This window comes from Aotus nancymaae, unplaced genomic scaffold, assembly GCF_030222135.1.
Source record: "Aotus nancymaae isolate 86718 unplaced genomic scaffold, 86718_ANA_hifiasm-v0.15.2.pri h1tg000021l, whole genome shotgun sequence".
In the NCBI taxonomy this organism is placed as follows: Eukaryota; Metazoa; Chordata; class Mammalia; order Primates; family Aotidae; genus Aotus; species Aotus nancymaae.
The window spans coordinates 19,399,349-19,413,656 of NW_026988433.1; the positions used below are offsets into that span (position 1 = coordinate 19,399,349).

The 14,308-nt window shown below is 46.3% G+C and overlaps 1 long non-coding RNA gene across 1 annotated transcript in view; it reads left to right on the top strand.

Annotated features, from left to right (window-relative positions):
- The window catches only part of LOC105728903 (uncharacterized), a 31,464-nt gene extending 23,425 nt beyond the window's left edge, over positions 1-8,039 (top strand). The window contains exon 3 of the long non-coding RNA XR_001110144.3: positions 6,025-8,039. This is a non-coding gene — a long non-coding RNA (uncharacterized LOC105728903). The remainder of the gene's footprint in view (positions 1-6,024) is intronic.
- Positions 8,040-14,308: the final 6,269 nt, after the last annotated feature.

A 14,308-nucleotide genomic window follows, 5' to 3' on the forward strand; every position in this document is an offset into this window, starting at 1 on the left:
TCTTAAAATAACCTACTTCAATGAACATTCAGCCAAAAGAAAAGAGGAAGGTATTGCTAAGTAGTGTGTACCACTCTATCGTAGTCTTTTTTTTTTTTTTAATGAACATAGATTCAGCCTTTTACTGAAAAGTGAGGTCTGTGTCCTTCTCCTCTCCCCATTTGAATTTGGGTGGGCTTGTGACTCATTTATAACCAAGAACATGGAAGAAGTGATGCTGTGTGATCTCCTCATGCCTGGAACCTGTGGGCCTCTCTCTGAGAAGCCCACCACCCTTAAGCCCACCATGCTGAAGAAGCCACGTAGAGAAGCCCCTGTTGACAGAGAACCAGCATCACCTGCCAGTCACCAGAAGTGAGCCAATCAGAAATAAGCCATCTCAGACATCCCGTCCAGCTGAGCCTTCAACTGACTGTAGCCCCAACCAACGTGTGACTGAAACCTCATGAGAAAGCCTCAGGTGAGAACCGCCCAGCTGAGCCTTTCCCAAGTTCCTGGCCCGCAAAACCCAGAACAAAATAAAACAAGTGTTTTAAGCCATTAAGGACCAGGGTAATTTGTTACACATCAATAGTTACCAGGACACATTCCCAAACCTAACTAGGAGGAAATTTCCTCTAAGAACTTGATAAAAATGAGGATTTTAAAATTCATCCTAGAATCTGAAACCTTCATAAGTCAGATTCTTCTGTGGATAAGGTATAAGAATCTGCATTCTTATACCTTAAAAAAAAAAAAAAAAAAAGATGGCTGGGAGCGGTGGCTCATACCTATAGTCCCAGCACTTTAGGAGTCCGAGGCGGGTGGATCAAGAGGTCATGAGATCGAGACCATCCTGGCCAATATGATTAAACCCTGTCTCTACTAAAAGTACAAAAAATAGCTGGGCCTCATGGCACACACCTGTGGTCCCAGCTACTTGGGAGGCTGAAGTAGGAGAAGCACTTGAACCCCGGAGGCAGAAGTTGCAGTGAGCTGAGATTGTGCCACTGCACTCCAGTCTGGCAACAGAGGGAGATTCTGTCAAAAAGCAAAGACAAGCCCTCCCACCCCAGGTGATTCAGATGCACAGCCAGCTTTGGAAATTGAAGACCTTGAAAGAGTCACATCACCTCTCTGAGTCTCAGCTTCTTTGTCTGTGAATTGGGAAGGAGTGAGGGTTGGTGTCAGTATCAAAGGAAACGCTTCAGGTAAAGTCTCTAATAAGACCAAGGCACATGGAAAGGACTCAGGATTGGAATTGAAGAATTAACCGTGGATATCAGCATCATTGATACTGAAACTATTGTTTTTTTTGTTTTTGTTTTTGCAGAAAGGTGATTTTATTCAGGTAGAGAAAGAGAAGGAAGGGAGAAGAGAAAAGCTTCCATGAAGAGTGTGAAGGGGATTCCAGAGGGGAAATCCCAGAGGGGGCTCCCACCATGTGGGAGGGGAGAAACTATTGTTTTTGTAACTACATCACTATCATGGGTTGAATAGTGGCATCAAAAAGATATGTCCAGTTCCTAACACCCGATGCCTGTGAATGTGACTTTATTTGGAAACAGAGTCTTTGCAGATGTAATTAAAGATCCCAAGATGAGCTCATCCTAGATTTAGGGTGGGTCTTACATCCAATGACCCATGTCCTTATAAGATACAGAAAAGGAGAAGACACTCAACACCAGGAAGAAAACCAGGTGCAGACCCATATAAAGATGAAGGCAGAGACTGGAGCGAAGGAGCAACAAGCCAAGGAATGGCTGGAGCCACCAGGAGCTGAAAGAGGCAAGGAAACATCCTCCCCCGGAGACTTCAGAGGGAGCACGGCCCTGCTGACACCTTGATTTGGGACTTCTGGCCTCCAGAACCATGGGAGAATAAAATTCTGCTGTTTTAAGCCACATGGTTTGTGGTAATTTATTACAGCTGCCCTCAGAAGTGAATGCACCACTGTTCAGCAGGCACCACACCCAGCACTAAAAACACCAAGGTGAGGAAGGTGCTCTGTGTTTCCCTAGGCACAGCATCCTTGAAAGTAAGCTCTATCCTGTGACCATTCATGACATGGAGTCACAGTCATGAACACAAGTGTCTATGGCTTCCACCAAATCTAGAGACCTTCCTCAAGTGGCACTTCTTCCATCACCCTCCAGTGAGAACCAGGAACTCCAATGCTCAATTCTAACTCAACGGTGGATCACAGGCTCTTTGCCTTCAGATGCTGACATGAGTGTAGCCACGGAGCTTCAAGAATGGAGACCAGAATGCTGTGAGTTCATCAACTCGCCAAATATTTCCAGAGGGCTGCTTCTGTAAAAGGAACCATGCTGGGCACAAAGTCCCTGCCCACACCAAGCCCAGAGCCTGCAGGAGGCTGAGGACAAGTGCACAGACAATGACAGGGTGGGAAGGCAGCTGCTGAAGAGGCAGGATGGTGCAGTGGTTAGGATTCTGGGCTCTGCAGCCTGCCTCCATTGGGTGGGCTTGTGACTCATTTATAACCAAGAATATGGAAGAAGTGATGCTGTGTGATCTGCGTGATGGGGCACTCCATGCCCCATCCTGCTCCCTCCCCTTTGTTTTTCCCAGGTGTTAGAAGCCAGCAAGCCCTTTGCACTTCCAACTAACATAGATTCTCAGGGTAGAGCCTAGAAATCTGAGTTTGGAGCCTCCAGGCTAAACAGTCTTCCAGCTTTATCATTCCCTGACTGTGTGGCCTTGGGCAAGCCACTTAACCCTTTTGTGTCTCTGTTCCCTCTCTCTAAATGGGAGGCAACAATCACACCACCTTCAGAGGGTGGCACTTGTCTTGTGAGGACAAATGAGAAAAACCAGGCAAGTACTGAGCACAGTCCCTGGCACAGAGTAAGTGATGAATAAAGGCATCAGGTGATGAAGAAGGCTGGGGGTGGGTAGGAGAGATTGTTCTGGCAGGGGAAACAGCAAGTGCAAAGGCCTGCAGGGAACAGGAGGATGGCAGGTTTGGGCACAGATGGCTCCGGCAAGCCAGAGCCCAGAGGACAGAAGGTCCTAACCTAGTCTGGGTCACAGCCCAAACTGGGAAAGCCAAAATCAGAAAAATCCACCTTGTACTCACCAGATACCACCCCTGATTTCAGGAGGGTCGTGGACCAGGGTTTACCAACCACAGCTCTATTGACATTTTGGTCCAGATCATTGTTTGGGGTGGGGACTGTCCTGTGCATTGCAGGATGGTAGCAGCATCTTTGGCCTCTCCCCACTAAAGGCCACTAGCACCTCCTGCCCCAGTTGTGATGACCAGACTGTCTCCAGACATTGCCAAATGTCTCCTGGGGACACAATTATCCTTGGTTGAGAACAAGACCCTAAACCCTCTCTCTCAGATCCTGCAGGCTGGCCACCTGCTTCGTTCTATCTCTCCTGAAAGGTGGCTACAAGAAATGGGAGGGATGGTCAGCTTGACTGTGCCAGCCTGGGCAGAGGAAACAGCACTGGAAAAGGAGTCACGTAGGAGCTTCAGGCACTCAGAGAACTTACTAAAATACCAAATCTCAGGTCCCTCCAGGGGTATGGATTTGAGCAGTGCAATAGCATGGAGATGAGCTGCCTTCCCTTCAAGAAAAGCCTCCTTGCCCAGCTGCAGGACTGTGGTCGTGGCTAACTTCCAGCTCATCTGCATTTGCTTCCTTCAAGGTCATGCTTTTTCTGGGCTGCCCCTGGCCAGTGGCTGAGCAAGGTCCTGGGAGTTGAGGGCACATTCTCCTTAGGGTGGCACCTGGCCAGTGACCATGATGGTGGCACCAGGGCCATGGTCACTTCCGTCCAACTCAGGACTCCTCTAACCACCTTTGATCTGCAGCTCCCCACTGGGCTGGCAGAAACTTGTCATATCTGCACATTTGTGTTCTGACCCCACCCCATGCCCCATCCTGCTTCCTCTCTTCTTTGTTTTTCCCAGGTGTTAGAGCCCAGCAAGCCCTTTGCACTTCCAACGAACACAGATGCTCAGGGTAGCGCCTAGAAATCTGAGTTTCCAAATTCTTCCCCAAGTAAGGCCCTTGCTCATTGAGGTCTGGGAGCCTCCAGGCTAAACAATCTCCCAGTTCTCTGCCAGTGCCGACATTCTACGGTTTTATGATTTGGGAGAAACTTGATTTAGCCTGGAGCCATGTTTGCATGGGTGCAATAAACCATTCTGTCACGGATTTTATGGTTTCCTTCTCTGGATACTGCCAGCGGTGAGTTTGAAAGGCTTCCCACCTGAAGAGGGAGAAGGAACCTGGGCTTGTGTTGTTCTGATTTGAGTTCCCATGTAGAGGAAGGGATAACTCTAGGTTCTGTAACTTTCTCATTAGAAAGAGTCAGGAGTCATAATTGTCCCCATATTACAGATGAGGGGAAAAGTGTAACCTAAAGGAAGGAATAAGGACTTCAGAGTCTGCAGATGGTTTGTGGTGGACTTTAAGCTGATCACTTGCTCTCCCTGAACCTCAGCTGTCTCATCGACAAAATGAGGCAGTCGGTGATTCATGGACTTTACTGAGTACTTACTGCGTTGAACACGGTTATCCAGAATGGAGATTCAGCTGTGAATAAGACAAGTAAGATGGGACACACGTCACGGAGTTTACACTCTAGAAGGGAGAAGGGCAATAGGCAGATAGATGGACAAATAGTTTCAGATAGGGCAAGTGCGATGAAGACGAAGAAACAGGGTGATGAGGGCGAGTGCGATGAAGACGGAGAAACGGGGTGATGAGGGCGAGTGCGATGAAGACGGAGAAACGGGGTGATGAGGGCGAGTGTGATGAAGACGGAGAAACGGGGTGATGAGGCAGTGATGGGAACTGGGGTGAAGGTAGGCAGTAATAGGGTGACAAAACACAGCGACATTTAAAATGAGACTTCAAGGATGAGAAGAAATTAGCCACTGGAGGAGCTGGGGGAACGGTGTGCCAGGCAGAGGAAACGGCAAATGCAGAAACCTAAAGTGGGCAGGGAACGAGCTTGGCATGGGGAAGGAACTCCCCAGAGGTGCAGGAGGTGAGGGCATGAGGGTGGAGAGGTTCCCCGCTTCCATGAGGACTTCAGCTGATACTGTCCCTGAGAGGGGCAGCTCCTGGAGTTTGCAGCAGACGAAAGCCATGGTGAAGCTCGCTTAGGAAATGACTAAGGCTTACTTAGGAGATAATTCACTGAGGCTCACTTAGGAGCCTCCGTTTTTAGGATAAAGGACTTGTCCAAGGCCACAAAGCCTACACTCCAGCTTCTTCTCCCAGCCATTCCCCTCTAGCACAGGAGAAGACGACCCAGCTGGGAAGTGCAGAGGCAGACCCCACCCTCCAAGCAGACCAAGCTGGGACAGAAGGGGCGACAAATCAGCCCCACAGAGCAAAGCACATGGAGCACTTTGAGGACCTGGACAGCTTCAACCCAGCTCTGGGTCATGTGACCCCATGGTCACATGACCTGCTCTAACTACCCCTCCCCATGGAGGGAGATCTGGGCTAATTGCCAGGGAGACTGGGATTATAAATTATATGGGGTTGGACAGAGGGAAAGTAGAGGCTGCCATGTAGCTTTAAATGGTTTTCCCCAGCTCCAGGGTCTCCCTTTTTGTTCCTCTTGCTTTTGTAACCCACAAGCTTTGCTATCCCCAGGGAACTGTGCCTGAACTCAATGGTGAATTGGAATTTTTTCTTCCATTATTTTATTTACTTATTTTCCCAGCTTCATTGAGGTATAATTGAAAAGTTAAAATGGCATAAATTCAAGATGTCCAATGTGATGATTTGATATATGAATACACTGCAAGACGTTTACCACAATCAGATAAATTATTTTAGTGGCCACCCTGGGTAAGGGAGGTGCAGTTCCTGGTTTTGATGTTGTTTTGCTTTGTTTTTGTTCCTGGGAAGCAGCACACTCCATGACTGGACACCTGCATTTCTTGGGAAGCTTTCGCACGCTATGACTTCTGGTCTTACCGTTACCACTCCTCTTCAGGCTCTCATGGGTCCAATCCTGGATGTGGCAACAACTTCTTCCCTCTCTTCCCAGGTGCTAGCCAGGATCACTCCCTCCCAAGTTATTTCAAAGGGAGGGCCGGAGGGAGGATGAAATGAAAGAGAGAAGGAGAGAAAGGAAGGAAGAGAAGGAGGGAGAATGGGAGGATGTATGGATTTGGATGTATGGGTTATATTCCTCCTTCCCTGGCAAACGCTTATTCATCCTTCAGTGCCCATCCAAAATGACACCTCTTCTTGGGCACCATCTCCAGAGTCTCCTTCAAGCAGGTAGCTACATCCCACAGAACCACCACCCATCTGACCACGCAAGTGTGTGGGAGAATGAAAACCAGCCCAGAAACGTGAGATGAATGTTTTGCTTCTTGCTCTGCCACTGACTCACAGGGTACTCTAAGCAAGTCCCTTCACCTCCTTGGTCTCAGTTTCTCCATTTATACCACTAAGGCAGTAGACCTGATGGCCTCAAGTCTCAACATTTTTGTTCACTGAGAAGAAACTCTTGGTGCTGAGTGGTCTTTTCCTGCCCTGGCATCTCACCTTTCAAACACTTTTCTCACCTGACTCACCACTTAGCATGTGCTCTTGGAGAACACCCAGGACTCAGGCTCTCTGTACACATCATTCCAGCTCAGCATGTCTGGTGGAATCAGAGGAAAGGAAGGAGAGTGGAAGGAATAGTCAGTATTTTGGCAAGCTCATCATACTTTCCCCCTTTGTCTAGAAACTTCAACCCAATTTCCCTTTGAAGGCACTACCTCCTTCCCCCAGTCATGACTGAGTGCAGGTCCCAAGCCTGACAATCAGCTGCATGATGATTGGTTCAACTCTGGACCTGTGACTCAAGCCAGACCAAGAGTGACATGCAGGGCTTTGCCTGGAACTATTCTGAAAGGACCACTCTCTTTCTGCTGGGCTATGGATAATATGTGCATCCATGATAGGAGAGCCTGCCTGATAATGAAGCGAATAAGAGAAGAGCAGAGCCAAGAGATGATGGGAGAGCAGATGCCTGAAAATATCATTTGAGACCCTGGGTCCAGCTGCACCTGAGATCCCCACTATCCTCTGGACTTTGCAGTTCCTTGAGTTCATAAATACCCTTTGCCATAAGCCAGATTGAGTCTTAATGCATATAGAAACAAGAGAAATGAAAAAAGAAATGAGAAAAGAGATTGAAGAGAGGCAGCAGAGAATGATTCTCTACTGAAGCCTCCAGAAGGAATCAACTCTGCCAACACCTTGATTTTGGACTTGTGGCCTTCAGAACTGTGAAATGATAAATGTCTGTTATTTTAAGCCACCTAGTGTGTAACATTTCCTTATGGCGGCCCTAGGAATACAGGGAGGAAAAGCCTGCCAGCAGAAAGGCATGCAGGTGGCAGGATGCCTCCTCTGCCTGAAGAGTAGATGTAGATGAGGCTAGAATTGTCCATCCTAGCTGCCCAGACCCATGTGTCTTTGTTTTATGTGGTTACAGTACCTATGATACATATTGGCTACCACACATGTCACTAGGAACCTCCTCTGGAGGACAGAGAAGTCAAATACCTTAATTATTCCAATGCAAGCTTGGGTGAACAGATAATCATCACTAAGAGTATACTGTGTACCCACTAAGCACCACGCCTGAGATAAGCATTTGCTGTTGTCTGAATGTCCCCTCCAAAGCTCCTGTTAAAATTTAATTGCCATTGCAACAGTGTTGCAAGGTAAGAACTTCAAGAGATGATCAGGTCATGAGAACTCTGCCCTTGTGAATGGATTAATACTGTGGCGGCGGTAGTGGGCCCCCCGTTTCTCTTGCTGTCTGTTTCTCCTGTTAGCTTGCGCTTCTGCCTTTAACCCTGGGATGACACAGCAAGAAGCCCCTCACCAGATGCTGGCACCTTGATATTGGACTTCCCGGCCTCAGGAACTGTGAGAAATGCATGTCTTTTCCTTGTGAATTACTCAGTCTGTGGTATTCTGTTATATCAGCAGAAAGTGGACTAAGACAGCATTTTACATACGTTATATCTCTTTTTTAAAATAATGTTTTTACCCAGGAACATAGATTCAAGTTGCCCTGAATATACATTATCTCCCTACATTATCTTTTTTCATCGTCACCTATTAGGTAGATACTGCTATTATCCCCATTTAGCAGGTAAAACCTCAAGTTCCCGAAGAACTGCTGCATTGAGGAAAGTAAAACCAATAGCCGCCATGTTCACTAGTCCCCTTTACCCATGGTGCCGCATGGTACACTAAGATATTTTGACAAAGAGAGAGATCGCATTCACATGTCTTTTATTGCAGTATGTTGTTACAATTGTTCTATTTTATTCGTTATTGTTATTAGTCTCTTACTGTGCCTAATTTATAAAGTAAGCCTTACCATAGGTGTGTGTATATAGGGAAAAAACAGTACAGATGTTCCTCAACTTACAGTGGGGTTATGTCCTGATAAACCCTCATTAAGTTGAAAATATCTTTAAGTTGAAAATGCATTTAAAACCTCTAACCTACCAAATGTCGTAGCTTAGCCTAGCATACCTTGATCATCCTCAAAACACTTATACTAGCCTACAGTTGGAAAAAAAAAATCATCTAACACAAAACCTATTTTATAACAAAGCATTGAATATCTTATTTATTTCTTTCTTTTTCTTTTTTTTTTTTTTTTTTTTTGAGACAGGCTTCTCTGTTATTGAGGCTGGAGTGCAATGGCGTGATCACAGCTCACTGCAGCCTTGAACCCTGGGCTCAGGCTATCTTCCCACCTCAGCCTCCTGAGTAGCTAGGACTACAAGTGCATGCCACCATACCTGGCTAATTTTTTAATTTTTATTTTCGTAGAGATGAGGTCTTACTATGTTTCCCAGGCTGGTCTTGAACTCCTGGCCTCAAGTGATCCTTGCACCTTGGCCTCCCAAAGTGCTGGGATTACAGGCATGAACCACTGTGCCCAGCTTATTACATATTGAATACTGTACTTAAAGTAAAAATTGAATGGTTGTATGGGCACTGCAAGTATGGTTTCTGCTGAATGCATGTCACTCTCACACCACTGTAAAGTCAGAAAATTGTAAGTCTAACCATCATATGTTGGGGACCATGTGTGTGTTACTATCCATGGTTTTAGACATCCACTGAAAGTTTTGAAATGTATCCTCCTCAGGTCAGGAGGACTGCTCTAACAATAAAAACAGCTTCCACTTCTGCAAGATTCGGAGTGCCAGATAGTCTAAGAGCTTTGTGTGCACGTTAATTCATTTCACTCCACAGTAACCTGATGAGGAAGTTACTGAGTCTCCCCATTTCACAGGCGAGGAAACAGAAGTAAAAAGACAGTAAGGGCTTGCTCAAGGTTGAGCTGGAATTTGCACTCAGGGAGCCTCATCCCAGCCGCCTCTCATTTACTGAAGGCCTGTCGGGTGCCAGGCACCGTGCTGAGCATTCTCCATGTTTCATCCTCCCAGCCTCTCAGTGACCAAGCACAGACATTGCTGTCACCGTTTCATTCTGAATATTTGAAGGATAAGCAAGTGATAGTGGCACACAAAGGGACACTCACTGTGGCGCCTCCTTCATCCTTATTCGGTTTTGGGCACATTCCCTGCCTAACTCTCCAGACTCCCCAAAGGCGTGGAACATGTCTAACGGATCCTTGGACCCAGCATCTATCACACAGTTCCTGGCACATAGTAGGTGCACATGTTTCTTGAACTGACCCATCTTCTACAACTGGGCCTCTTGCATGTGACATGGCCCAGAGGCTGGGAGAAGCCAGAGCCCTGGAAGGCATCCTCCTCTCATGACTGCCACAGCCATGCTCACCGCCCTGGGCACCAGAAGGCAGAAGGCCACTGAAGCATTTTGGCTGAATTCACTGTCTTCCTTTTGATGGAGGGGCTGGGATGAGGAGGGGGAGGTGGCAGCAGGATCGACTCCAATGGTGCCCAGATAGACCTATATATTACCCAATACAAATAGAGCCACTCCGAGAAGTATTGAGCAGAGTGCAGGCAGACAGTGCGAGGGGAGCTGGCCTCCTCGTCCATCAGTGCTGCGGCTGCTGCCCTGGAATGGGGACCACAGTGAGGCCCCTGGCAGGTGCCCCCCACCCCCTGCCCCTAGTTGCCCCCTCTGCAGATGGGTGGGGGATGACTGTTGCATAGCGATAGGGTCTTATTGTATAAATCTTCTTTTGTGGCCCTGCCTCTCCTGGACCCAAGCAGGAGGGGTGGTGGGCAGATAGAAGGTGACAGCAGGACATTTATTGTTCTGATGGACCAATAGGGAAGCAGGGTTGGAGACCAGCGGGGGCAGGAGATAGGTCAGTGCGGTCGGTGGTACTTGCGGCCGATAGGATCTAGATGAGTCCAAGACAGACGACTGCAGAGACAGCTGGCCCCCACCACAGCCCCATCAGCAGGCCTGTGGGTCAGGAACAGGATGGGCAGCAATGCGCAACCTGGCATGGATGGGCGGAAGGTGTGGATTTTCAGAGCAAGGCTGGGGAAGGTGGATAAAAGGGTGTCAGTGGGACCAGCTTGGGTGGTGATCTGGGCGAGGACAAGGACCCCTGGATACATACTGTCACTTTCACGTTCTCTCTTTCCCTGTCTCTGCCAATGTCTCCTTGTCTCTCTGTTTGGTTTTCGCTTTTCTCTTTTGTCCCTTTCCTTCTCTTCCCTTCATTCCTCCTTCTTGTCCTCTTTTCCCTTCCCCTTCTCTCTCCCTTTCTTTCTGTCTGTCCTTCCCTCCCTCTCTCTCTTCCTCTCTGTCGTTTTCTCTGGGTGTGGATGTGACCTTCTGACTTGGTCTCCCCTCCTCCTCCCTCCTTCCCTTGCTCTCCTCTCTCTTTACAGGTGTGCACTACAGCTAGCATTTATTGGGTGTGTGCTTTGTTCCAGAATCTATTCTGAGCTCTTCACATGTATGTGTATACACCCATTCCTCAATCCTCACACAGCCAGTGGGGCAGATATTGCTCCTGGCTCCCGGCATCTCTTTCTGAGGGCCTTGTTTGCATCTGGACCCAGGATGCTCATGTGTGACTTTTCTGGAATCTGAGCACATTGTGGTTGTTAATAGTGATGATGATTATTATGATAATCATGAAGATAAAAAATCATCAGGCATTTTCTCTGTACTAAGTGCTTTATGTATATCATCTCCAGCAGTCCCCTGGGTGCCTCCAAGAAATAGGCATTATTATCCCCACTCTATGGATGAGGAAACTGAGGCTGAGAGAGGTTAAATGAGTTGGTCAAGGTCACACAGTTGGTAAAACATGAAGCAGGCTGGAAACAAGGTCTTCTGGAACTTCACCTCACTGATCTGCCACAGAAGGGAGACTGGGAAGCCCTGGGAAGCCCAATCAGGGCCAGAACTCTGGTCTGTAAGTCACCCCTCCCTAGGAACCTGGCTCAGGCGTCAGCTCCATCACTGTCTCAGCAGAAACCATTGGTCATCTTAGCTACAGCCTTTCACCAAGGAAGAATGCCTGAAATCACACCCATGCCCAGGAAAGGCTGAGAATTACAGCTGAGCTTTCCATCAAGATGGCTGCTCTTGACTCAGAGTGCATCAGAAATTAAAATAGCAAATTCAAGGTTACAACACTTTGATGATGGCTCACATATAGTTCTTCTGCCACAAAATCCCCAAGGTGGAGTAGTGAGTATTTTTTAGGCTTGTGCCAGGTCAACATTCTTCTTCACTGAGAACCTCACGTTCCCTCAACCCCTAACGGAGAAAGCCCTTGGGAGCCATGTTGGTGTTATGTGACCCTGCCTCCCAGGCTAATTGGATCAAGGGTGATCACCTGATCTAAGATGGGCTAATCAGATCCTCTCTCATCAAAGTCTGGAATTGAGAATCTAATCTTTTTTCTTTTTATTTTTTTTAAACTGTCACATAAAATAGTTTTATTATTTTAAAATTATGTAAATAATACATGCTTATTGTAAAAAAAAAAAATTCAAGCTTTTACATAAAAATAGAAGGAAGTCAATAAAAATTACCCCATCATCCTATTAGCCATTTATATTTGGTGACAATTCTTTCATTCATTTCTTTGTGTATTAACTCACACATATGTATCTAATTTTATATAAATGGAATTTTAAATGAATGGGCTCATGTCACATGTGCTGGATTAAATATGGTCATTTTTTTTCTTACACTAAAGGGTTTCTTTCTTTATTCCTCTCTCATACTCTCTTTCCTCACTTTCTCTTCTTCCTTACCTGCCACTTCCTTACCCCCTCCCCATCCCATACTTAACCCTAGTAACCAGTTCATAACCTGATATATATATTTTTTGTGGTAAGCTGAATGACGGTCTCCAAAAGATATCCATGTGGAACCCATGAGTGTTACCTTTTATGGTATACAATGACTTGCAAATATGATCAGTTTAAGGGCCTTGAGATGGGGAGATTATCTGGCTTATCTGAGTGGTCCCAATGTAACCATAAATGACCTTATAAAAGGGATGCGGGAGGAGACCAAGTTAGGGTAGGAGACAATGTGAAGACAGATGGAAAAAATGCAGTGATGCAGGTATGAGCCAGTGAATGCCAAAGCAGCCTCTAGAACCTGGAAAGAGCAAAGAATGGATTCTTCCCTGGAGCCTCCAGAAGGAGTCAGTTCTATCAACATCTTGCTTTTAGCCCTGTAAGGCTGATTTTAGATTTCTGACTACCAGAGCTGTAAGAGAAAACATTTGTGTTGTCTTTGGCCACTAAGTACATGGTAATTTTTCATAGCAACAATAGAAAACCATTACCAAATTTTAGTACCAAGAGTGGGGTGCTACTGTAACAAATAACTACACATGTGCAACTGACTTTGGAATTGGGTGATAGGTAGATTCTGTAAGAATTTTGAGGCACATGATAGAAAAGGCCTGGATTGCCTTAAACAGACTATTGATACAAATGTAGATGTTCAGCACTCTGGGAGGCTGAAATAAGTGGATCACTTGAGCACAGGAGTTGGAAGCCAGCCTGGGCAACATGACAAAACCCCATCTCCACAAAAAATACAAAAATTAGCCGGATGTGGTGGCACATGTCTGTGGTTCCCAGCTACTTGGGAGACTGAGGTGGGAGGATCACTTAAGCCTGGGAGGCAGAGGTTGCAATGAGCCAAGATTGTGCCACTGCACTCCAGCCTGGGTGACAGAGTGAGACTCTGTCTCAAAAAGAAAAGAAAAGAAAAGAAATGTGGGTGTTAGAGCTGTTGCTGATGAAGGCCCAGAAGGAATAGTGGAGCATGATGGAGAAAGCCTGTATCCTCTTAGAGAGTATCTAAATCATCAAAAACCCTCTGATGATAGAAATATGAATATTAAAGATTCTGCCAATGAAGACTCACAAGGAAATAAAAACACGTTTTTGGGAAGTAGAGGAAAGAGTATACTTGTTATATAGTGTAAGAAAGCCTAGCTGAATGCTGTCCTGCAATTACGTGGAAAGCAGGACTTGCAAATGATGAATTTCTATATTTTAGTGAGAAGACTTCCAAGAAGTGTTGAAAGTGTAGCCTGGCTTCTTTTTGCTGATTAAAGTAAAATGTAAGAGGAAAGAAAGAGATTCAGAGAAGAACTATTAAACAAAAAGGAACCAGGACTTGAAGATTTGAGACATTCTCAGCCTATTTGGATTGCAAATGATGCTAAAATTAGTAGATTCACTGTCAGCAAAGCATGCTCTGGAGAGAAAGCTAAGGATATGGCTGGAAAACACCTTACTAGTGCCTCAGAAAGACCAAAAGGACACAAAGTATTGAGTCACATAGAGGGCTTTTTGAAGGGATTCAACTTGTGACTTGCTGATTCCCTCAGCCACCTCAGCAGAAGCCAGGAATAGAGATGAGATGATCCAGGAAAGATTTGTGGAGGAGCCTCTTGTCTAATGAAGTGAATCCCTGTAACATACATAGGAAACCCACAAGGTTTCTGAGACTGTTATATCAGCAGAAACACTATGCCCTTGGACTAAGAGGAACAGAGAGAGGACAAACTGAAAAAGTCTCTCAAAATTCTACAGGCAGGAAATGGGTTGATGATAGGACTCAGCTGAAAACATGCTATTATTTTTAAAAAGAAAAAAAAAAAGAAAAGAAAATGGCTGGGTGCATTGACCCATGCCTGTAATCCCAACACTTTGGGAGGCCAAGGCAGGAGAACTGCCTGAGCCCAGGAGTTAGACCAGCCTGGGCAACATGGCAAGATCCCATCTCTATTAAAAAAAAAAAGGAAACTGACTCAGGGCTAAGCCAAGTGCCCAAATGGCAGGAGCAACAGGAAACTAATACACCTT